The following is a 24,752-nucleotide window of genomic DNA, read 5'->3' as shown; positions in this document are numbered from 1 at the left end:
CCTTCCTGCTCTCCTCAGTAGGTCCTTCCTGCCCTTCTCAGTAGGTCCTTCCTGCTCTCCTCAGTAGGTCCTTCCTGCCCTTCTCAGTAGGTCCTTCCTGCTCTCCTCAGTAGGTCCTTCCTGCTCTCCTCAGTAGGTCCTTCCTGCTCTCCTCAGTAGGTCCTTCCTGCTCTCAGTAGGTCCTTCCTGCTCTATGCAGTTACTCTCCAGCTCTGGAGCAGGGTGTGAGCAGGGTGTAGAGCAGGGCTTGCTGGCTCCACCCGCTCCATACCACCTGGTAGTTCATAAGGGTACACTCCTCAGGGGAAATTACCAAACAATGCCTCCCCCACACCCAGCCCCCACGCCCAATCAACAACTAGAATCATACATTTAAAAGCATGAAGCAAAGGGATTTTGATAAGGAAGAAATGGGACTGGGGTTGATATATTTTGGGGAAAATATTGAATACAAAGATCAAACCTTCCCTGGAAATAAAGCACAGACTACAGGATGTCCAAACCAGATGGGCTCAGATTAAATTGCACTACAGAACATTTTTGAGAGATAGTAAGAGAGAATCATAAAGCGACAGGAACCAGGCTGCCGAAACACAAGACAGGCAATGAAGGCATAAGTTAAGAATAAGTGGAGAACACCAAGAAAAAGAACAGATCTAGGAATACTATTTCCTTACATAAGAGAGGTGCAACTCAACGCGTGGAAAAAGCCCACTGTGTGCCTTAGGAAACTGATTTGTAATGCACGCATCTGAAATATGCTCTGGTATGACCAGGAGGTATTAACAACAGAAAAAGATAGCACCACATCATATAGGAAGAATGTTCAAATTCTTATTCAGGTAAGGGACTCAGGCTGTGGAGAGGCGGCTCAGCACTTAAGAGAACTGGCTGCTCTTCCAGAGACCTGGGTTAGGTTCCCAGCCCCTGCGTGGTGGCTCACAACCCTCTCAAACTCCAGCCCCAGGGGACCTGATACCCTCTGCAGCTTCTCCAGGTGTCAGGCACACACTTGGCGCACACACATAGATGCAGGCAAAACACTCATACACATAAAATAGTTTAAAAGGGAAACCAGGCGCATAGGATTTCCTAAGGATGACACAAATTAGTGGGCCGAGCAGAAGTGTAAGCATGTCCCGAAGGCACAGGGGAGACAGCGCATGCGCCCCGGCTCTCATGACTATCTGCCCCCATCTGCCAAGGGAGACCTGAGACTTCAGATAAAGCCAGGTGGGGACAGCTCACGTGACAGACATGGACGGTGTCAAAAAAGTCCATCAACATGATACGTTCTGAGAGTATAAAAGTGAAACCTTAAAAATGGTAGCAAAATGTAGAGAAAACAATAAACGTGGTTTTTATTACTTCTTCTTTTTTGAGGGTACAGGGGAAGAGCCAAAAGATACCACACCAAACTGTCAGCGCTCTCGGTAAAGGTTTAGTAAGAAACAGGAAAAACTGATGCTATTTATTAAAAAGTACAGAAAGCTGGAAGGGTAGCTCCATGGTTAGGAGCACTTGCTGGTCTTGCAGAGGCTGTGGCTTCAGTTCCCAGCGCCCACATGGTGGCTCCTACCTGTAACTCAAGGCTCAAGAAGTCTCATGCCCCCTTCTGGCCTCTGTGGGCAATGCATGCATGCACTACATAGATGTAGGCAAACACACACTAAAATAAAAATAAATACAATCTCTTTTTTTTTAAAAAAATTAACATAATGGCAGCAACAGAATCAATGCCACAAGCATTCCTGAAGCATAGAAGATTCTATGATATTCTCATAGCCACAAAAAAGCCTGATGCACAGCCCTGAGCCATCTTAGCTGGTGGATATACTCCACAGACACACAAAGCTGGACCCACACAGACACATCGCCCCACTAACAGTGGACATGTCTCCAGTGCAAACCAGATGAGAGGCAACCAAGAGGAGGCTTGAGAACCAGAAAAGGCAGGCAGAGATCTGCTGCCGTATATCTAGAAAATGCTACAGAAAAATTATAAAGTCTTCAAATTTTTGATGACCAAACTCTTTTATACTTTTATTTTTATGTGGTTTGTAACTATTCATATTTTCTGTATGAGAACTTTAAACAGAAAATTTTATTAATTTAAAAGCAATGATAAATATGCTAATATAAAGAGCATATTTTCAAATAACTGTAAACAAAATTATGGTAAAGGTTTTCTATTTTCATGAGTATTTTTTGCCATCCAGAGAGCTTTTCATATCATATCCTGCAACCTCTGGAAAACCTCCACTGTATGCTGAAAAGAAAATTCAGAGAACAGATTCGGTCTTAGTGTCATTATGGAAATGGCCTTTAAAATGACCTTAAAAAAAATTCAAAGTAGCTTTTTGGAACTAGATAAGCTGATACTAAGCTTCACCCAGAAAATTAGCATGTAAGCAAGAGAACAAAAAAGAGCTACAAAAACAGAATTGAGCTTACCAGATGCTTTTTAAAATTTGGAGTCCCCGATATGAGGCCATTGCATGAAGCTGGGAGAGAGCCGTCTGGGTTGCAGTAGAGATCCAGGATGTCAGAGATCCAGGGAAGACAACAAAGATGGAAGAGTCAGAGCCAGCCAAGCCTGGGACCCCAAGCTGCAGATCCTGAACACAGAGCAAAGAGTCTGATGGTTCTGTCTGTCTGTACCATGGTCTGTCTGTCTTTGTGCAGTATTGGCTGTTAGAAGCTTATTTGTAGACTACAAAATCAAAAATTAAATTAACAAGAATGGGGGAAAAAAACAAATTAAAATTGAAAGCAAATAGGAGTAAGCCATACTGTACTCCAAATATGTCGAACAAGGAGGGAAGACTAGCTAGCTCAACCCAAAAGGCATGTTAAGGAAGAAATAAAGAACTAACACAAGTAATTATTTTAGCAAAATACATTGATTATATACTGTCAGTATAGGGGAAGGGCAAGGCACACCCACCTCCTTACAATGCAGGTTTGAGAATATAAACATATAATAGTGTTAAGAGCCAAGATTCATACTGTGAAAGAACTGAGTTTCAAATCCAGATGAAGAGCCCATGGATTGATTAGACTTAGGGGTAGCCGTTTAAACTCCTACTTAAAGGTATGTGCATTGCGCTTGCATAATTCATATATTTCAAAGCTAGGAGAGATGTAGACTGTGTTCTATATCCGCCTTAGATTGAAAGCAGCCAGAAGCAAGGCCCGTCCAGTTGCAGTGGGCAGACCGACAGCCTAGAACCCAGTATAGAAGTTAGTGTGATCCAGAGACTGGGGCAGAGAAGGTAACGGGTGATAGGACATCTCATCCGAGTCAGAAAGCCAGGAAGCACTCACAATTACGGAGGTGGCAAATTGAGAGCACGCAGGCATGAAACCCAAAGCGGGCCTCACTGCATAAATCTGGGCAGTCTGAGCAGAAAATAAATAATGATTGCACTGTAACCCAGAGAGTGGGTCAGAAAGCTGTGCTTCTGTACTAATGAAGAGGCCACAAAGAGGAGGGGAAGAGAGGAGACAAAAGAGGAGAACATAGAAGAGCTTATCACGTAATTTTGGGTACATAGAAGACCCAGAAAACCCCTCCCTTGTGGACACTGTTGGAAAGACTGACGGGCAAGAGTCCCAACAGTGTCTACATTTATAGAGGGGAATGCCCTGTGAGGACTTTTACGAGTTTTGAGTCTCCATGGGTTTCAGAAGCATGGTGAGCAGATAGAGCAAGCAGACAGGACCCCATCAAAGTCACTGAAGCCAACATCACCAGTGGGTGTGGAAGATACCATGAGCCCTGGAGACAAGGTTCCGAAAGGTCCAGCCAGGGCTGTTCAATCTGAACCTAAGGACAGCACCAGTGAAGGACTCTGGTCTCTTCCTGAGCAAAACCGTGCAGCGGGTGACAAAGGGGAACGGCGAAGTTTCTGGTAAAGAGCTTTTTGGACTTGGTGCCGATTGTGATCACAAGTGTCAAGTGTGACAGCAGACGAGCAAGGACCACTCGGAACCGCAGAGTAAACGATACAGGGTTAAAACTGGCCATGCTGCAGCAACATCTTCCGGTTCTGACGGGGGTTTGAAGGGTAGCCCAGTGGTCCTGTGGGCTTGATTATCCAGCGTAAGGGAACACTAGGGTGCTGAAGCCAGGCGGGGAGTGAGTGGGAGGGTGAAACTGGGAAGGGGGATAACGTTTGAAATGTAAACAAAGCCGGGCATGGTGGCGCACGCCTTTAGTCCTAGCACTTGAGAGGCAGAGGTAGGCGGATTTCTGAGTTCAAGGCCAGCCTGGTCTACAGAGTGAGTTCCAGGACAGCCAGGGCTACACAGAGAAACCTGTGAAATGTAAACAAATAAAATAACCAATAAAAATGCTAAAAAAAAAAAATCTTGGTTCAGCAAACGCCAATGTCTTCTTTGCCCACAGTGAGGTCCCACTGCCCTTCACCAGGGAATGAGCACAAATTCTAAGCTGGGGAAGTGGGAAGGCGGCTTGGAAAGAGCAGTTCCAGAATCATCAAGTTTAATCCGTCCGGAGAGCACATCTCATTTAAGGGCTTCCGCACTTCCACAGAGAATACACTTGGCAAGCGCAGATCACCCCGCTAGAGTCACCAGAGAAGGCCTTGGCTAGGCAGAGGCCTAGAATCCCTCTGACCCTTAGCCAGGACGGACGCAGCCCAGAAGGCAAAAGCCCAAAACTCTCTCCAGCTGGAGCTCACTGGTCTGCCCAGATCTGACAGCAGACCCAGGCTGCAGAAAGCCTCTGTGAACCCCCCAACCCCCCCAAATCCTGGCCAACCCACAGGGGCTGTCAGCAGCCACCTCGGCGACTCATGGGACTTGAAACAGGGACAGAGGGGAGTGGTTGGGCCATTCAGATGCACCTCTCTTCTAAGAGGTTAATTCTGGATTATTACACCTGACTCCATCACATATCGAATGGCTTTTACGCAGAAAACAAAGGGCAAATGTGTGCAAGGCTTCATTTGGCAGATTTATTTAGCTGAATTCTATCTGGCCTCAGAGTGCCTACAGCTCTTGTGAACTATGTTGTCAGGACACAGGAGCCCAGACCAGCTAAGGAGCTCACGTTTGCTATGTCTTCAGTTCTGGGCAGCGTTACCAGAATTTCATAATATTCCCTCATGCCAGGGGAGCACAGGCAGGGGTGAGGGGAGCAAGAGAGAAAGAGAGGCCGCGGAGACACCCACAATGATGACTGGGTCTTCTCCTTTAGTCCTTCTAGCAGTACTTGTCCCTACGTGCCTGAATTTCACGTGAAGCAAACAACAAGGGCCTGAGGGGCAGAGGGCAAGGCTTTGTGGCCCTGCTACGGGTCACACAGAAGAAACACACGGCTGCCCTTTATCTCTAAAATGGGGGTGACCCAGAGCATGTTCTCTCTCAGGGGATTAAGTGGCTAACAGTAATGACACTCAATGGCCGGAGCAAATGCGCTCTAAGTGATTGTTTGACGAGTTACCCAATTGACTGTCCTGAAGTCCATTCTGTCTTCTCCTTCCTCTGCAGATAAACACCAGCGTGGACTCCCCAGCCGATAATTGCTGAGGATTCCAGCGTTTTACAAAGGAAGGGGGAGAGAAAGAGATGTCTTATCAGCCCAGCCTCAAATCCAAAGCCCGGCTGCAGCCTCATCACGTCTCGGCTCTGTTAGAGACAGCCAAATAGCCGAGAATGGCCCCACTTAAAAGCCTTTCCACACACCGCCTCCCTGGCCTCTGGAATCTGTTATCTCGAGAGGGAGAAAGTTAAAACAAATGAATTGGGGCAGCTGGAAAAATGATGGCTCAGGCCTTTTCTTCCTCCACACAGGCACAGCTGAGGTGGACAGCCAAGTCGCCCTTCAGGGCTACCAGAGGGAGGGACTGGAATGGCCACTTTGACCAGGGTAAAGGTGAGGCTTCTATGAATGGCATGCTGTTTCAGTTTGCCATAACTTTTGACAAGGGTGCTGGGCTTCAGCTGTGTACAAAGAGGAAAATGGCCCACACCCAATCACCTGTCCCTCCTCCTGAGGGGTCCGTGTGAGGTTCGGTCAGAGCACCCCAGCAGAGCCAATGGCTGGGGCACTGAGAAACTGCTCTGTTTGTCTTGAAGGTATCACAGAGTGGGGGACCCCGAGCAGCACGGAGCTCTCGTGAGTCCCTTGGGCCTAGCAGGACCTGCTTATCAGGCAGGTGTCCTGAACTCTACCGAGGCAGCCCAGTGGGCCAATTTTTAGAAAGCTATGTTGCCACAAAGAGAATGTCAACCTGTTAGAATTCTTCTGGAGGGCTCATGAATGGAGACAGGGCAGCCAGTTGGCTGGAGGCCATTCTGAGCACAAAGGCGGGGACCAGCTGTGCCAGGTGTGTTTAAAGTTTGTCTTCCCTTTGCTGCCCCCCATATTTCATGATGGACACTATTGTGGGAAGGCACATTCAGTCCGCTGTGTATTTCTGTCAGAAAGGCTAGAAAGAAAAAGGGAGGTGCTGGGTGGGAGGCGGCTTTTGTGCTGAGGTAAATAGCCCGTTGCTCTGCCTCTTTCTTCTCTTCATGTTCATGGGGCCAGGAGGGTAGACATTTACTGACTCTCCTACGTTCCTTCCTCTCCATAAAAATCTGAGTCCTAGCTCAGTAGCATTTCCCACCCCACCCCACCCCAACCCCCACCTCCCTTGGCTGCCCACCTATAGCACAATTCAGTGAGTCCCTTTCTTCTCTGAAAGCACAGAGCTATGGTCAGACTCTTAGCCACAAGGCATTCTCCATATACATTACTCTAAAGCCGTAGGTACCCAGGAAAAGACACACCGAAGCGGTCCTTCTACCTTTAATTACAACAGAAGCTGGGGGAGGGGGGGCGGTAGGGCAGGGAATCCACTCAATTACAGCAATTCAGGGTTTCACGAGGCCCTAGACAAAGAAAATTATTTTTCATGGCTAAATTATCAACAGCTACTAGGTCAAATATCAGCAGGGCTAGAGATGAAGCATTAAAATTATTTTGCCCTCAGATAATTTAGGAGGAATTCATCCACAAAGAAAGCAGTGGGCTCTCACATCCAGCTTCCTATCTGGGGCAAAGAGAAGATGTCTGGGCTGAGCAGTTACTACCCACTAAAGACCTGCAGTTCGGGATAGGCAGGTACAAGTGTGGGCCAAGCGTTCTTCATGGCTGCCCTGTGCAACCTCAGGGGTGGTGCAGGTGGCTGGGCTGAGAGCGGTGCGGGCCTCTGTGCATAAAACCCACGGAATGAAAAAAACGTATCTCCAGAGGGACCAAGGACCACCTGTGGGCCAACAGTGGCTTCAGACCTCCTTACACACAAACATACACACACCCAAAACAGGAATGCAGGCACCGCCGTGGCCTCATGCACCGCCTCTTCCCCCAGAAACGTGTGGTAGAGATTCTCAAAGTCAAGCTGGATCCATTGGTCCCACATGGGGCTCACAGAGAACCTAGGGAGATTTATTGCTTTGTCCTGGGGGGAGCGGGGGCAGGTAGGCGGGGGGGGGGGGGGGGAGTGTCCCAAGCATGCCTGCCGCCCTGTCTTATACTCCTAATCGACAAATGACCACACTAAGAGCCACATTTTGTTAGAGGCTGCCTTCAGAAATATTCCATGGGTGTACCCAAGCTCCTAATGCGGCTGTTAGCTAGGAAGACAGCCCTTCGGAACACCACGGCTCTTCTGTGATATTTGAAGGTGTTCGCTGATGTTCAAACAGGAGAAGGCACAGCTCTCTCTTTGCACCAGAAGTTCCAATACACTTCTTTCTGTTGGTTTGTTTTCAAGACAGGGTTTCTTTGTGTAGCCCTGGCTGTCCTGGAACTCACTCTGTAGACCAGGCTGGCCTCGAACTCAGAAATCTGCCTGCCTCTGCCTCCCAAGTGCTGGGATTAAAAGCCTGCGCCACTTCTTTTGGACCTCGGGCTGACGTGCCCTGTACAACCCTTCCATCCAAACCCGGAGAGGCTCTACCCAAAGGGAAGAAAGGGGAAGGCCTGGGTAGCTCAACAGCAAGAAATCCCAAACCACGCAGGCAATGTCAGAGGCACCCCATCAAGAGGGCCTAGCCATCAGAAGAGAAGCCTTGTCTATCCTAGAAAGCGCTTTTACACCTCGGATCTGTGCCCAACAAGGATGGCCAGAGGAAGCCAAAAGAGGAATCCGGATGTCCAGCTCAACTGTCAGTAATCTTTTCTACAGAGGCAGGGATCTGGATAACGTATTTCTGAGAGTGCTCCATAGAGCTGTCGCCATGGTCTGGTCAGATGAGGGCCGAGAAAACCCAGAATGTGCCTGAGGGGTCATTAGGAGACAGGTATTGGTCCCCAGGCCCTGTGACCTTGGGCCGAATAGGAAACCAACCCAGTCTTAAAGGATCTATGGATATGCAGCTCCTCCCATCGTGTCAGCACCAGCACCGGCCAACAGGTGGCAGGAGAGCTTCGGGGAGCGCTCACCTGAGGGCCATGCTGGTCCCCTCGCTACAGCCGGAAGAAACCAAGGTCTGGCTTTCTCGCAGAGCTTTAGAAGGACTGGAAGCCACCAGAGGCTGGAACAGCCTGGGAGAGATGCAGAGAGCCACTGCGGAGTCAGGGCCTTCGCTCTACTCCCACCAGGCATCAGCAGCGCGCGGCCTCTCCGGGTGGGTACCACGGACGGAGAGCAGGATACAGCCACCCGCCTCATCCCAGCTGCGCCCACCCAGCCAGCCCCTGGTGCTCCAGCCCAGCAGAGCGAGCATCCAGCTTGTCCTCCCTGGGTCGAGGGTTTTAAATTATTTATAAAGATCCACAGTCAGAATGGAAGTGGCTGGAGGTGAGACAAGCCGAAGATACGGGGTCCGGACCGTCATCAGGCACCCCCTTCTTGACTGCTTGCTACAATCACTGACATACAATTACGGTTTTTGTTTTTTAATCTGAATGGCAACCTTGGCCTTTTTCCCACGTTTTAAAAATAACTAACATTTCCTACCACCAAATTCCAGAGCTGACAGAGGGAACCCCTCAGCATGGCCACAGGGCTTTATGATGTATCGCCCCACGCGTTAGACAGCAAAAGGAATCCATCAGCTTTAATTTGTTCTGCTCTGGTCAGAACTGAGGTCTCTAGAAGCCCGTCCATATACTTTCCAATTTTAAGTTTGAGAACGCTAAACTAATGATGTGAAACTAATGTGGTGTAACTCCAAGTGCCCTCTCTGCCAGTAGGAAATAATTTCTGCAGAGCTTCTAAAAACCAAACCAAACCAAACAAATAAATCAAATGGTTTTACAATGTGGAAAAGCCCGGAGAGCGGGACTAAGTTGAAGTCCTGTTTGGGGGGAGGCCGGCGGGCTTGAGCAGCATGGAGCCAGCGACTCAGTCCCTCGCAGGAGGTTGCCGGGCTCTGGGTGTCTGCAGCTGGGAGCAGAGCTCAAACTCTGGCCCAGCACGCCTCGGGAAAGCAATCTGGGTCACAAATTCAACATGACAGTTTTAACAAATACGATTTCAGCTTTTATATTTGGATTTAGGAAGGGGATGATGGCCTTACCCGGAATCACTATTAAATAGTAAGCTTATAACATGTTTGCTGACGGCGATATAGACCCTGCTTCTAATTAACTTTAAAGCATGCTGCCGGTCCTGCTTATGCCGACAAGGAAAACAAAGCTGGCTGCTGAGCAGACTCAGGCGAGAGGCAAAGGTACAGAACTTGCACAGAATGGACAGGGGTTTTTTCCTACCTGAACCTGCCAGAAGAGCCTTTAAAAATTCAAGCTACTTTTTAAAGATTTACAAGATTTTTTCCTCCCTCCACCAATTAGCATATTGATTTTTTTTTTTGGTATTTTAAAATAGGCTGAAAGTGGCAGCTTCAGTTTTAAGACTACATACATTTTTTAAAATGAGTTTGTTCTATTATGAAATCTCAGCATTTGTTAACAAAAGGGAATTGGTTGCATCTGTCTATTTACAGGGTTTTTTTTTTTTTTTAAATATCTACTAGTCATTTAGCCAATGTAGAAAGCAAATAAATATTTCCCCTGTGTCAGTTTTTTTAATTTCCCCAGAAACAGCATCTCTTTATTATCTGTGACAGATTGAAATGAAAATCATTGTTTAAATATCGCAGGTTTTTATATTTGCTACAATGTTTGGAGCACAAAGCACAAAGCTGGCATGATTTTGTTGTACACACATCTAGTCTGACCTGACTATCTCATACTTGGGGCTTACTAACATAGATCTCTGAAAAAAGACAAACAGGCTACCATAAAAGAGAAGAAATAAATAATGCCTAAGAATGCCTCTGGTTCCTGCAAGTGGCAAGTTACTATTATCCTAGTATTTAAAAACATTCATTGTGGAATTAACCAAGACTCTAATGATACAACTGCCCGTCCCAATATGTCCACTGTGGGGTTAGGGAAAGAGTTCACACAACCCTGAGTTTGGTTTTAGTCAAGAAATTAAGGTTATCTGAGTGAGTCGGCCCTGACGACTGGGGTCAGAGCTCACTCTACTCACTGGCCCAGCAGAAGACAGGCTTCCCAGGGAATGTTTCGAGTATGTGTCTGCGCCTCTGCATTTCTCAGAGAGCAGAGGTACAAAGGGGAAGCCTTCTAGGCTGTTGTTTAAAAATGATTACGGCTAATACCTGACCATGGCTGATTTTCCTGTCCTTCCCCACTTTAACATCGGAAGCATGTGATCCGCCCTCCAGATGCCCATTATTAATTGCACGCCCTTTGATGTCCAAACGTGGATGGAATCTACAAAGGCATTAACGTAAGAAAATATGCCTCCTAAAAAAAATACCCAAGTCACTGCCTGTGATCTCTGTGAGCCCCTGTTCACTTGCTCTCCTCCAGTGCCACTGAGAACATGCTCAGATGCCAAACATTTTGCCAGCGGTTCTAGTAAAATGCAAGGAGGAGAAGGAGGAGGAGAAGGAAGAGGAGGAGGAGGAGGAGGAGGAGGNNNNCCGGAGGAGGAGGAGGAGGAGGAGGAGGAAGAAGAAGAAGAAGAAGAAGAATTTTAAGACTTGTCTAAATCTCTACATGCTATGATGGCACACTTGCTCATTTAAGAAGAATCTATGTAATTAAAAAAGCAAATATTTAAACTTTTATAACTTTGGAAATATACATGTGCAGAACTATAAAAAAAAATAGACACAGAGTAGCAAATACAGGTTAAGCCAGTCCACTGGACAAGTGAAAAGAGCCCTTTACAAACATCCACACTTCGCTGATGGGTTTTATTCTCCCCGGAGACAACTTCAATTTTTAAGTTTATTATGAGGGAAATCGCTAGCTACACGCAAATTTCTTTTCTTCAGGCAGAAGGCAAATAGACTTGTTGCTATATAACATGGCTTCTTGTGTGCAATTTCAAAACAAATAGAGTTTTGTTTTTACAAACCATTTATTTGGGGGGATTGATTTGAAGAAAAATTTTCCTCTGCAAAGAAAAATGTATAAAAAGCTACATGTTCAAGATGACTTGACCCACTGCCTATCATAACATCTTTACACACCTCAAGGATTTAGCATAGTGAAGCAAAGCAAGCACAGAGGGTTTGAGGGTGAGCCCAGCACTGTTTGCATGGATGGCTGCTTTCCTATGAGGAGCTCAGGGATACATCCATCCAAGAATTATTTGTTTATCATGAATAAAAAAACCTTTTGAGCCACTCACATTGAATTCTTGCACATTTGGGGGCTAGATCTTTTTACCCTCCGGAATGAGACATGTTAGCAAAGTTTGTATTTTTCAAATATTAGATTTTCTGTCCTTGTCTGGGATTCTTTCGAAGCACAGACGTGAACAAGCAGACTTTTTCTACACAGAGGTGCTGTGAGTCAACCAAAATTAAGAACTTTGAAGGGAAAAAAATTTCTTCCAAAAAATAAAGCTGAAAATAATATATATATCCATATAGTCTTCAACTTTGTTAAATCAGGGTGTCAACATACCTTACCGGGGAGAACTGGCCAGGCGGCTCACTATCTACAAAGCTGACCAGTTAAAGGTAAAAGCAAATGTTATTTAAAGCATTCTGATCTAAAGAAGAATTGGAAAATTAAACATTTATAGGCAGGAATCTTGGAATCTCCCCTCTCCTGTACTCTTTGTGGGGTACACAGTCAACGGGGGGTGGGGGGAATGAAATTTGCAATTGTTCAAAGATTCTCTCTGCCAGTAACATCATGGTTTCTATGTGTGCAAGCACCACAAATATAATGATGCATTAGCCCCACGTATAAACTCTTGGGTTCCCAGTAAATCTAAACATGTATGAAATTAAAACCGGAGCGAGGAGAAAGCCCGGCGTTACTCCTTTCAAAATACTAATTTAATAACTCTCCAAGAAATAGAGTGTTTTAGGAAAGGCAGCCCAGATGTCAGCATATAAAATCAGGCTATAAAGTGCCCTTCAAATATATTTCAATCATTTTTAAATATTTACATTTAATAAGGACAAGTTTTTATGGCAAGAGAGAGGTAATTACACTTATCATTCATGGAAAAATGTAGTTTTAATGGCTTGTATATTGATTTGCAAAGGTGAAATAGTACCCTAAAATATGTCATTGTCTTCGTTGCCCTCCCCCCTTCTGTTTGGCAATTTGGTGCTTTCGCAAAAACAAAATATGTAATGTTAGCCGCGCGGCTGGTAAGCAGACACTGCTGATGGGGCATACACACAGTGAGCCCTTCTTCTCCAAGCCTCCTGTTCCAACAAACTGAAACTCTGAGAACTGGTGCTTCGGGGGATAATTTTAAGAATCTTATCAGACGTTTATAGCCTTTCCTAACGAGGCTCTTTATTTCTCAGACATCAATCCCAAGGACTGGTGTCACCGTGATTGGGACCTGGGCCCTACTGAAACATCCCCCTCCTGCGCGCTCTATACAAAAGCCTATCTTATCAGAAGGAGCCTAGTGCAGGCAGACCACAGCTTCTGAAAAGTCACCAGGGGTCAGACTTCAGACCAGAAGTCAGGCAGAATCAGGTTTGGCCACTGTGAGCCAGTAGCCCTGTTACAACCCAGACCCGTGGACTTCTGGGAAGAGGGGGAGACACGAGTCCAGGAAGGACCCCGGCCTCCAACTACACGAGTCTTCCTCTTTACAAGGAAACAATTACACGGGAGGGACCTCAGAGTGTAACACGGTGTAGGCTTCCTTGACTCAGCCTGGCCAGATGCTTACCTCTTGAATACCGGCTCCTACCAACAGTTGCTTTATTCTGGTGCTTTAACATAATCCCAGAGAAAGCGTCTTAATTTGATTAAAAGTGATTTCAGATGATTCCATAAATAAAATCCTCTCACCTCTAGCAGGGAGGGCAAAGGGCTTTGCATGTCTGGACTGGGCAGTCCTGACACATTCAGGAGCTCTAAGCAGGGCAGACTAGAGAAATAAACAAACCATTCGGGACAGCGTTTTCAAAGTCCACTAAGATAGAATTCCCGGTCCACAGCTTCTGACTTCATTTTGGGCAACCAGGCCGGAGGGGGACAACCTTGGGGTGGGATGACAGGGGTTAGGTTTGCTAATGACCTAAGGTGGATAAATATTTGTAAAACATTTTGAAAAATTAACAAGCCACACAAGCACCCCAGCTACAGAAAAGCCCCCGCTCTGATGCCTGGGAGGTTTCCAGGGGTCGAAGTTGATATTTGAGGCTCAAGACGAAATGTGACCTAAAGGACCAGAGCCCTGCAGGCTATGGCCAGACTCTGGGTGGCAGAAGGCCCCATAAAGAACGCTCTATCGTGAGTGAGTTTGCCTAGAGAGCAAGGAATTTTTTAGCCTCGTTTTTTACCACTGTAACTGAGCAGCCCTTCGCCCTGGGTGAGCACCATGGCATCCCCGCCTCCCGGGAACATGAGATGACCTCTTATTTGGGGGCAGGTTCTCAGATCCCCTAGAATAAAGCCAGAGCAAAATGGCTCCTCTCAGAAGGCTGCCACCCCCCACAACCCCCTGCCTTTCCCAACCCGGGCCAGCAACCCTCAACCCCTGGAAGTGAGAGAGAACGTGCTCCGTGCTCCGTGCGCTGTTGGGTTAACCGTGATCTCTTTTGTCTGAGACAGGCACTCTAACCACAAAGAAAACAACTCTTGCCATTGGCACTGCTGCCATCGCCATAGCAACTGGCTTCTAGAAAGGTGAAGGCATTGGTTTGAGCTTCACAGCCAAATGAACATTTCCAAAGCTCTTGTCTGCTCCTCCCGAGTCTCTATACTTCCTCTGGGATCTTCAAGAGCCCAGTCCTGAAGCGCGGCTGGTTGGTTTTCACCGCTGAACTCTGTGCCTGCAGAAACCATGCTCCAGATGCCGTCTCACCACCCCAGCTGAGACAGGTGAGCCCCGAAGGCTTCCCTTGGGCTTCCGCAGCAAGAGAATAGCTGTCAGACTGAGGTCTCTGGAGGAGAGGAAGCAGGAAAAATAGTCTAGCATTCTCTTGTGGAAGCAGCCAGTTCAGTGAGCATGTTGGCCTCATTTAGCCAGAAAACATCTTGCTGGACTCTGATCACAGAGTCAATGGGACCAAGACACTCATCTGTGTCAACGCCGGCAGAAAGACGATGAGGGCTCCGGCTGCCCAAATTAACCACACCAACTAGACAGTGAAGATTCTGCCACTCCACAGCCCCAGTAAGGCAGCGTGTGAGAGAGTATGCACACTTCTTCCTCAACACTTCTCCAAATGTGGAGCTCTTTGGGACACTCATGTCCAGCTTCTGGCCCATAGAGGTGACACTTGGCAAAACCATGAAGAAGCATGTCCTAAAACTTGGCCTCTAGGACACGCTTTTGGCTGCGTTACTGTCACGAGTTAGGTGATAGCTGTGCCTAACTGTCTGGGTCGGTAACAATTTGCAGTGAGGACCCATTTCGCAAACTCGGAGAGACTGGAGATGGGCTATTAGCCTCAGCCCCTTTCATGTGAAATTACTTCTACTGGCGCTAATATGCCATCATTTGAAAGCCTTAACCCAAGTGGACGGCGCCCATCCCAAGCCAGAGCCGGGACCCAGGCAGCGGGTCCATGTGCTAGCTATTACAGGGTTGTTTGGGCCGTCCCCAGCCAGCATTTGCTGCTGCGCGCTGAGAACTGCTGTCAGGAAATGTCCTTCTCCAAATTACATAATTGGGGTGTTGGGGAGCGTAGTGAAGGCAGATTAGGACATCACTTGTTCTCCCTGCAAGCAACGATTCCAAGCACATAAGCAAACACTTAAGCTATGCGAACAGTTTAATATTGATTAAACAATGATCTCCAGGTCTAAACTCTAAGCATGGTAGGTAGAAGGCGCTGGAAGGAGAAAAAACAAAGAGCGGCTTAATAGTGCGCATTGATTTACAGAGCAGCGTGCACTTTGACCTGACAGATCAAAATCAGGATTTGCAATGATTACCTGAAATAAAGCCCAGGGTCCCACCCCCTCAAGCTCACCGTGGGGCTGGGGGCTAAAATGATCTAGGTCAGGGGGGGTTAAGTTCTTCTCTCAGTAAGACCAGCTTCTCACCCCCCACCCACTTCCAGAAATGGAGACCCAGGCAAAGTGCTAGCTCAAATTGCATTTCATTTATTGTTTCTAACTACGGGCCACAGACTTCAAGTTGATTAGAAAATTGTGCTGATGCTTCCTGGGAAGTAGAGACCAAGTCTTCCAGAGGAGGTGAAGGAGGGGATTTTCTGCCTACAACTGGTTCTTCCAAAGATCGTTCCCCATCTTTGGCAGTGCCTGTGACCACACATCATCCCAAGTGCCCAAGCAAGAGCTCAGCGTGAGTGAGGAGCAGCTGCGACCAACAGGCAGGCTTCTTGCTGGGAGGCTTGGAGAACAGACAGAGCCCCTAACTCAGTCCTGGGAATCTGCCTTGGTTGTTCCTGGGGTCTTTCCTGGGGAGGGGGTGGGGAGGCGACTGTTAGCATCCTCTGAATCCAGACTTCCTCCTGGCTCAGCCTCTGTGCTTTTTCTCTCTGTCCCTCAGCAGAAGACAGAATGAGAAAGAGGCTGAGAGACACCAATCACGATAATAAAAACCAGGGGCAGGATTACTCCGTGCCAAGAGTCGTCTTCTCCTCGTCCGTCTGTCCATCACACAGAAAGCATCACAGGCAATCCTCTGTGGTAGGCATCATTATCTGTTTTGTCCCTGGGACGGGATCACAAGTCTGAGGTTCAGTAAGAGTAAGCTGCCTCAGGATTTGCCACAACAAGTTTCATAAATTTTACTAATTAAAAAATACATATACAAAATCATATACCTTTTAATGTATACTAGGCAATATACTAAAACTTTAAGCTATGAGCTATAATGTTTAATGCATCTTTCATTCATTGTTATAATGATTATTTTTCATCTTAAAATGAATAAACTGAGTCACAAGTGGCCTAAGTTATGTGTTCCAGGTGACATCTTGTCACTAAGATTCTAACACTGTCCCTCTTGTTCCAAAGTCCAATTTGTTCATAGAGCTGAATGCAGTTCTTAACAAAGGAAGGGCACACACCCCTCACGACATCTGCTGTGAGCCTCTGTGACAGGACCCACCCGTGTACTGAAGGTAATGGGTGAAGGAAGGCTCTGCTTTGGACCTCACACCCGGAACCTGACATGGCTGTAGTCCAGGGACCACTCCCACCATGGTCTCATACTCTGCACAGAGGGGACTCACAGTTTCTAAGTCTATCAGGAGGCACAGGAGCCTAAGGGTACAGGCTCTGCTCTTCCCTAGCCACACCTCCCCCACCCCCCAGCTACATCCCTGAAGCCAAAGCCTGGGTGGTATGTGCTGGAAAGCCACCATTACCCCTTCCTCTGGACGCTTGCTCAGAAGCCATCTCCACACACAGTCAACCCACACGGCATTTGGCATATGCTCGTCTCTGCTGTTGCCTTGCAAACCAACCTACCATGGCAGGACTCATGAGGGACAGCAAAACTGGAGAGTCTGTAAAGATACATTTCCTCTCATTGGTGGGTTCACAATATGTCCAAAGACACTAAATGGGTGCCTCCACCTACATCACACACTGCCATAAAGAGCTGCCACGTTCACTATTCGTAGAAAATCCAACAGGACCACAGGGGACACAGCCATCCAGGCCAGCAAAGCTCAGCCTGGGGCTTCACGGCCACTAGACCCCGGTCCTCGGGGCTAACAGTGATTTTCAAGAACCTTCCTGCTGCTCCCTGTGACCTGTGACTCACAGGTACTTTCAGTCACCCTCCAATCTTTTGTAGTCCCACCCCCACCCCGGGCAGCTGGACTAGGCAAGCAAGCTTGATTTATCTGCCAAAGGCAACCTGATCCTTATTATTTACAGATTTCGTATTTGCAAACTTGCATGCCCACTCTGTGTCCTTTGCAATCCGTGAGTCCGTGCTGATACCACACTCCCAAGCATCGGGAGACGTGGGTGAGGAGTGAAAACCCTCTAAGCTGTTCAACATGCCAGTCCAGGCTGGTGCTGAGGGAGACAGATGGGCGGGTCTGCCTTCCTGTCTGAGCTCCTCTTCTAAAGAAGTGTCCTTCCTAGCACTCGTGGGTTGTTTTACTGGTGATGTCACTATGTAAGTGACAACTGTGATCGCAGTAATTTATAAGAGGAGACCTTTGTTTGAGCTCATGGTTTCAGGGGTTCCAACTCCATACAGGCAGAGCAAAGGCGTGGCCGAAGGAGCTGAGGGCTCTCGTCTTGAAGCGAAAGCACGGAGCAGAAAGCAAATGACAAAGGCATCAAGCTTCTTACACTCAAAGTGACATTCAAGGACACACCTCTGAAGACCCACCCCTCCCTCCCAAACACTACCAGCAACTGGGGAACAAGCATTCAAATGCACAAGACTATGGGGGACATTTCTCCTTTAAGACACCGTCCCCTCTACGGCCACTCATGCTACTGACTCTCCTCGGTCAAGCACACACAATACTTGGCATAGGCTGCCCACTGGCTCAAACCCCTTGAAACATGGGAGCTTTGGGCTTCACTGTTACACCAGCGTCCCCTCCCCCCTCGACAGGATCAGCCTGTCTCAGCTGGGAGAGCTACTGCTCTAAGAGTTGTTGGGCCATTGACCAGGTGCTCTGGGAGCACTCCAGAGCATAAGCCTTGATAAAAGTCTGAGAGAGGTGACAGCCAGCCTGGTACCTCTGAGCCTCAGTCCAGCGCAGGGCAGAACCATTGCTTTGCTGACTGTGGCAGGTAACCCAGTGGCTTCCCGCATATGCTTTTGCCTCTGGCAATCTGCCCACTGCTGGCTTGGTGTGATGGGAGGTGGGGGTGGCCAGATCCCAGCTGGGGTAAAGGTTAGGCATGCAGCTACCTGGTACACGGGGTGGGGGTAGGGGCGTGCTGGGATACTGTCAACTACCCAGGTGGTTCCGAACAAGCATCTCACATCTCTAGCCTGCTTTGTCCCGCCTGTAAGATGTCAATAATTCTATTCCTGCTTCCACCTTTTCCTTTCTGGTTCACTGCTCTTCCCTGGTAAGGCAGGTCCACTGAGCACAAGTGCAGACAGCAACTGCTGCTGGGTCAGGATAGAAGTAGACCAATCGAGTGGCATTTTCAAGCGTGACAAGAGCAGAGCTCGAGGGCCGGAGAGCCGGGCTCAGCAGTTGTGAACACACTGCTCTAGCAGAGGATCCTCGTTCGGCCCCCCCCACCCCTATCTGCCAGGGACTCCAGCTCTTGGAGATCCATCGCCCCTGGCTGGACTCTGTGGGCACCAACAGTCATACGCATAATTCATCCAAAGATACACACATACGCGCATAATACAGATACTTTTCAAATTAAAACATGTAGAATTAATCCACTCCTCCCCTCAATATTTCCCACTAATGGCAGGATAAGCTAAACTTCTCAAAATTCCAAATTCTTTGAATATTCCCGCCCCTATGGCGGGAGGCATACAAGGCCCTCGCTGACTGGTCATGGGTCATGATTAACGCTAGGATGATGCCTCTCAACCTGCCTAATGCTGTGACTCTTTAACACGGTTCCTCATGTCGTGGTGATCCCCAACCCTAAAGTTATTTTGTTGCTACTTCATAGCTGTAATTTTGCTCCTGTTATGAATCGTCATGTAAATATGGGATATGCAGGATATCAGATCTAGGACGCCCAAAGGGTATTGAGAACCAGTGCTCTGGGAGAAAAGGCAGGAGGCTTCACTCCAGACAGTGGGTGGTGTCTGCGTCAGAGAGAAGCAGCCACGGACTTCCTTGCCAGCTGGACCGCTAGGCTGAGCAGCAGGAGGAGTAGGAGGCTAGGACATGTCACTCTTCCACCGAGGACTCTGGCATCCCACTTGACACACCTGCCTTTGGGCTGCCCTTGCCGGAAGCAGAAATGCCTGGACAGCAGGAGCCCAGGGAAGCTACCCCAGGTGCAGAAGTGGCCTTGGCCCTGGGAATTCTTGTCTTCCCCGCCTGCAGCTAATTGCAGCTGCTGCAGAGGAACAGACCTAATTATGCAGACGTAGGTGGCTCCTACAGATCCTGACCACCTCATATCCCATGTATAGGAGTTACACCAGGTCTCTGCTCCAGTCCACCCCTCAGGAGCTCTGTTGTCCCCAAAGAAATCCTTCTTTAGGGCACCCTTTGGGGGCCATCCCACAGCACTGCCTGCTCCCCCTTGGCTTGCTGCATCTGAGGCATTTAGCCCTTATCCTTCCTGATGTAAATATTTAATCCTATACATTTCAGATCTGCTTGTCACCTAGTCTCTCCTCACCCAGATGGGCTTCCTGCCAGGCCCTGGGGGGCAAGGCTGGGACTCTGAGGGGCTCCATCCAGATCAGAGATTTCCCCGTGGCCTACGGCCCAGCTGACTGTCCAGAACTGGTCTCAGGGGTGACAAATGTCCCAGTCTTCGCAGTTGTGCAACTGAAGTCTCTGTGTGCCCTGGGGCTTGTTTTCCTTATCTAGAATACAGATCTTGGGGGAGTGCCCACCTCACACAGGTTTTTGGATATTAAAATCCAGTGTGGTACCTAGCACACAAAAGGGATGCTGTTGCCACTGAGAAGCTGGACTGCAAGCCACACACTGGCTCTTAGCATCACCATGGTCCTTTGACTCCCCTCCATACTCTAAGGAAAGTCTGGTGTGTGCCAGCCCATCCTGGCTGCCTCTGAATGCAGAAGCCTGGGAGGCAACATGGAGAAGGACCAAGCTGGAAAAGGACTTGGTTGAAGGAAGGGCCCATGCACACAAATGGTAGAGAGCTGAAATAAACATACACAAGAGAGAAGGAACAGCAGATGGGTGGTCCAGGATTGCCACTAGGGCTCCAAGTGCCGCTGAAACCCAGGACAAGGGCCACAGATGTCAGTCTTTCAGAAGACAATATGGACAGATTTCTAATTACTTCTAGCTGCCTATGCAGAGACGGGAAGGCCTGCAGGCCCCAAAGCGATGAGAATTGCATGCCCGATATCTTTCTAAGCGCTCACGACCCCTCGGAAGACATATTTTTGTCCCTGCTGTAGAGCTGAGGAAGGAGAGGTCCAGGGTTCAAAAGGACTGGAGGAGATGCTTTAGTGGGTATAGGATACTTATTGTATACCAGGGTTTAATCCCTAGCACCCACATAAGAGCTGTTGGGGGTGGGGTATGTGTATTCAAATGCTTATTTCTCTGTCCAGACATTTAGTCGCAGTCAGCAACTAGACAGCACGGTCAAGCACCTCCAGCCTCAGTGTTTTGTAAACACTGCCTTCTGTCACCTCCGATTGGTTAATAAAAAGCTGATTCAGCCAAGAGCTGGGCAGGACTTCTTGATCCCAGTCTAGGGGTCACAAAAAACAAGAGGAGGAAGAGAGAGATGGAGAGACCATGTGGATTGACCCAGGAGAATTCGCCATGAAGTCACGGTGGGAGAACAGCCATAAGGACACACGTGGACCAGAGCAAACCAGCGTACCGCCACATGACTGGAAAGAGGCTGGGAGACAGGAGCCATAGAGGGTTAGCATAGCCCAGAACCTGCTCTGCACAGGGCCTGCAGCTTATTAATAAAACTATCAGGTCACAGTGTCATTTATTTGGGAGCTAAAGCAGGCTTAGAAATGCCATGCAGTTGTCAGGAGCAAAGGGGGCATAAGAAGTGCTCCTTTAAAAATATATTTATTTACAAGAGCTGAACGCACCTCTGGAACCCCAGTGCTGGGAGGGGAGAGGTGGGGAGATCCCAGGGGGGTTGTAGACCAGGAGGTCTGGCCAAATATGGCCAGCTTTGGGTTCAGCAAGAGATCCCATCTGGTAAAAATAAGGTGGGATCCATAGTAGAAGATAGCAGACAACAACCTCTGGTCTTGGCACATGAGGACCTGCGCGCGCACACACACACACACACACACACACACATGCGCACGTGTGCACACGTGCATGCACACACACACACGTCAACTAGAATGTCTTATTGAAAGGCTACACAGTGAGGAAGCACTGGAGCCTGGCCTCTCTGTCCCCTTGTCCTAAGCGATGGTGCCCAAGGCCTGATTCTCTAACGTGGTTTAAGAGAGACACACTGTGTATGACTATACTACTCCCCAACCAAAATACTGCCTAGGAAAAGGGTACTGAGCCAGTAGAGAATGCCAGCATGCCCAGCCTTGTGGGGATCCATCAAGGAGGGACAGGCAGGCTCACCAGTCCTGCATTGAGAGAAGCAGATTAAACACAAGGGCCATGGTGGGGTAGGAAACACCAGGCACAAGGCTGGTTCCCAGAGCAGGGGAAAGCACCTCGGAACACTGAGAGAGCCGCAAGAGAGACTCTGGGATGTCGTAGCCTCAGGGTAAATGGTCTGTACCCAATCTGTATGCAAGGATGATCAAGTTTTAACAATGGGCCTGGGACCCAGGAAAGGAATAAGATAAACCTGGTTGCAGAAGGAGTGGCCAGGCAGGCAGGACTTGTGCTCAGAGGAAGAGGGTGGGTCAGCTGAGACAGGGAGCATTCTGTTGGCCACGCTGGGGCAGCCAGGTTCAGGGCCTGAATGCCTTACAGACCTGTGCTGCCCACCTTCCAGCAACTTCTCGTCAGACCCAGGGAGCTTGCACGGAGAGGAAAGGAACTCTCCATTTGACCTGGAAAGGAACTTTCTGAAAATAGGTGACAGTCAAAGCTAAAAATCAGACACCCTTCGAGCCAAAACTTCAGCCCCCTCGAATTCCTCACGTAAGGACAGCTTTCCAGTACACCAAAGTGCTGGGCGTGGCTATTCTCATTGCAGGATATTCTGGGAGGCCTGCCCTAGTCAGGGTTACTATTGCTGGGATGCAACGCCATGACCATGAGCAACTCAGGGAGGAAAGGGTTTATCTGACTCATGCTTCCACGTCACTGTTCATCATCAAAGGGAGCCAGAACAGCAGCTCACACAGGGCAGGAACCTGCAGGCAGGAGCTGATGCAGAGGCCATGGAGCGGTGCTGTTACCGGCTTGCTTCCCATAGCTTGCTCAGCCTGCTTTCTTATAGAACCCAGGGCCACCAGCCCAGCCCTATCTACAATATTCTGCACACACACCCCCAGCAGTCACTGATTAATAAAATGCCTTCCAGCTTGCCTATAGTCTGATCTGCTAGGGCATTTTCTCACTGAAGGAAGCTCCTTCCTCTTGGTTGACTATAGCCTTTACCAAGTCGATCTAAAGCTAGACATCACGAGGCCAGATTCAGGAATCAGCTCCATATTGCAACGTGAGAGTGGTTACAGAACACTCACTCCTACCATCAGACACATTTCCCACCAGGCAGCTCTCTTATGTCAATTGTGAATGACGTGTCTCCAGAGAGGAGACATGTTACTAAAAAGGATCACCCGGTGGCTGGCCAGACGGCTCAGTGATTAGGAGCATGCATTACTTTTTCAGAGAACTCAAATTCTGGTCCAAGCACCCACGTCAGACAGCTTACAACAGCCTATAACTCCAGCACCAGGGGATCCATGCACGCGTGCACGCATGTATACCTCCATCTCCCTGTCTCCCCATCTCCTTCTCCTTCTTCCTCTCTCCTCCCTCCCTCCCGATCAATTCCTTCAAATTCTTTCTATCCAGACCCATCACCCACCATTATAGACTGTATGTCCTTAAGCTGTGAGCTAAAATAAGTCCTTCTTTCCTTCTGTTGCATTGGTCAGGAATTTTGACACAGCCATGAGAAAAATAATAAAGCCATGAATCAGGAGTTAAGGTAGGGAATGCCCCAAAATGTATCACATATGCGTGCACTTGCGCGCACGCACACACACACACACACACACACCCCTACACACAGCTCCCTCAGACACATGCAGGTGTGGGTGCTGAGGCACAGACCTCTCACACTTGTCCACCTAGCCAAGCTAGACACCAGCCACCAACTCAAGACCTGTTTTGATCTTCAACTGGTCCTATTCACCTCTATTCAAGCTAGTCCGTTGTATCCAGACAGTTTCTGATCATCTCCAGCAAGGTTTCAGCAGCTCCCTTCGGGAGAGAATGACAGCCAGCTGACCTGTGGAAGGCAGCCATGGACCTCATACTTGTGGGGCACACTAGAGTCACACATTGCTAGAAGCCAGCCACAGTTCACTCCAGCATTAATCTATTTATCCCTTGGTAGCTGATGATGTTACCACACGAAGGCTCCGGAAGTACCACCAAGTCTTCCGTGTCCTTTGGGCTTGAGGAACATGGAGTGCAGTGGAACTGCTCAGGATGCTGGCCCAGCCAAGCCCGAGATCAAGGCAGGAAAGAGTAATATAAGGCCAACGCCATGCCAGAAGCCATGATTAACTGGCACCCTACACACCGATGGCCCTCAGAGCAGCAACTAAAAGGAGGGGGAGCTGAGATTTAAACTCTGAGCAACACCTTCAAGATAATGAGACTGAATGGCTCTTCAGCTATGTGTCCTGTACCCCTTCAAGCTAAAGAAGCCAGTGGCCCTGGGATCCAAATAGATACAGCACAGGAGTCAGGGCAGCCATAACCCCTGCCTTCCCTTGCTTCCACACAATGAGCCGGCAGCAACCCCTCCACCACTCTATACTAAGGAACTTCCTTAGAACCAGGAAAAATACATACATACGTACATGCATGCATGCATGCATGCATACATACACACACACACACACACACACACACACACACACACATTCCTCACCTGTCCCTGAAGCTGCTGGATCGCCTGACTTCACCAAGGCACAAAGGCTCCCTCCCATCTATCATGGGGCAGCTTAGCCCTGCTATTAGGGTGGGCCTTGATGGGCGGGTGCTGAGGGAGAGAGGAGAGAAAGAGGGACCGCACTGTGCAGGTCTCTGTTGCCGAAACCACGAAGCAAAATATTTTCATTCATGAGTTCATCCGGCCTAAACATGCATCTAATCCCTGGAAACTGACAGTTCAAAACGGATCCCAGGTGGGGGGAGACAGAGCTCTCAGTTCAAAGACAGAAGGGTCAGACACAACTGCTTATCACACAGTGACCATCAGTGGAGCCTGGGATTAGTGAATCCAGGCCAGTCAGAGATTCCAGTTTCAGAAAAGACCTCACGTCATTGGCTGTCAACCTTCCCTCTGGCCCTTTTGTCTAGCCCCAGGGCAGAGGGACACAGAGGGGGCCCTTCTGCTTGGTTGAGGCGAAGAAGAAGAAGAAGAAGAAGAAGAAGAAGAAGAAGAAGAAGAAGAAGAAGAAGAAGAAGAAGAAGAAGAAGAAGAAGAAGAAGAAGAA

This window comes from Mus pahari, chromosome 16 (assembly GCF_900095145.1).
Source record: "Mus pahari chromosome 16, PAHARI_EIJ_v1.1, whole genome shotgun sequence".
NCBI classification, from domain to species: domain Eukaryota; kingdom Metazoa; phylum Chordata; class Mammalia; order Rodentia; family Muridae; genus Mus; species Mus pahari.
The sequence above is the reverse complement of the archived record's forward strand: the minus strand, read 5'-3'. Positions refer to the sequence as shown.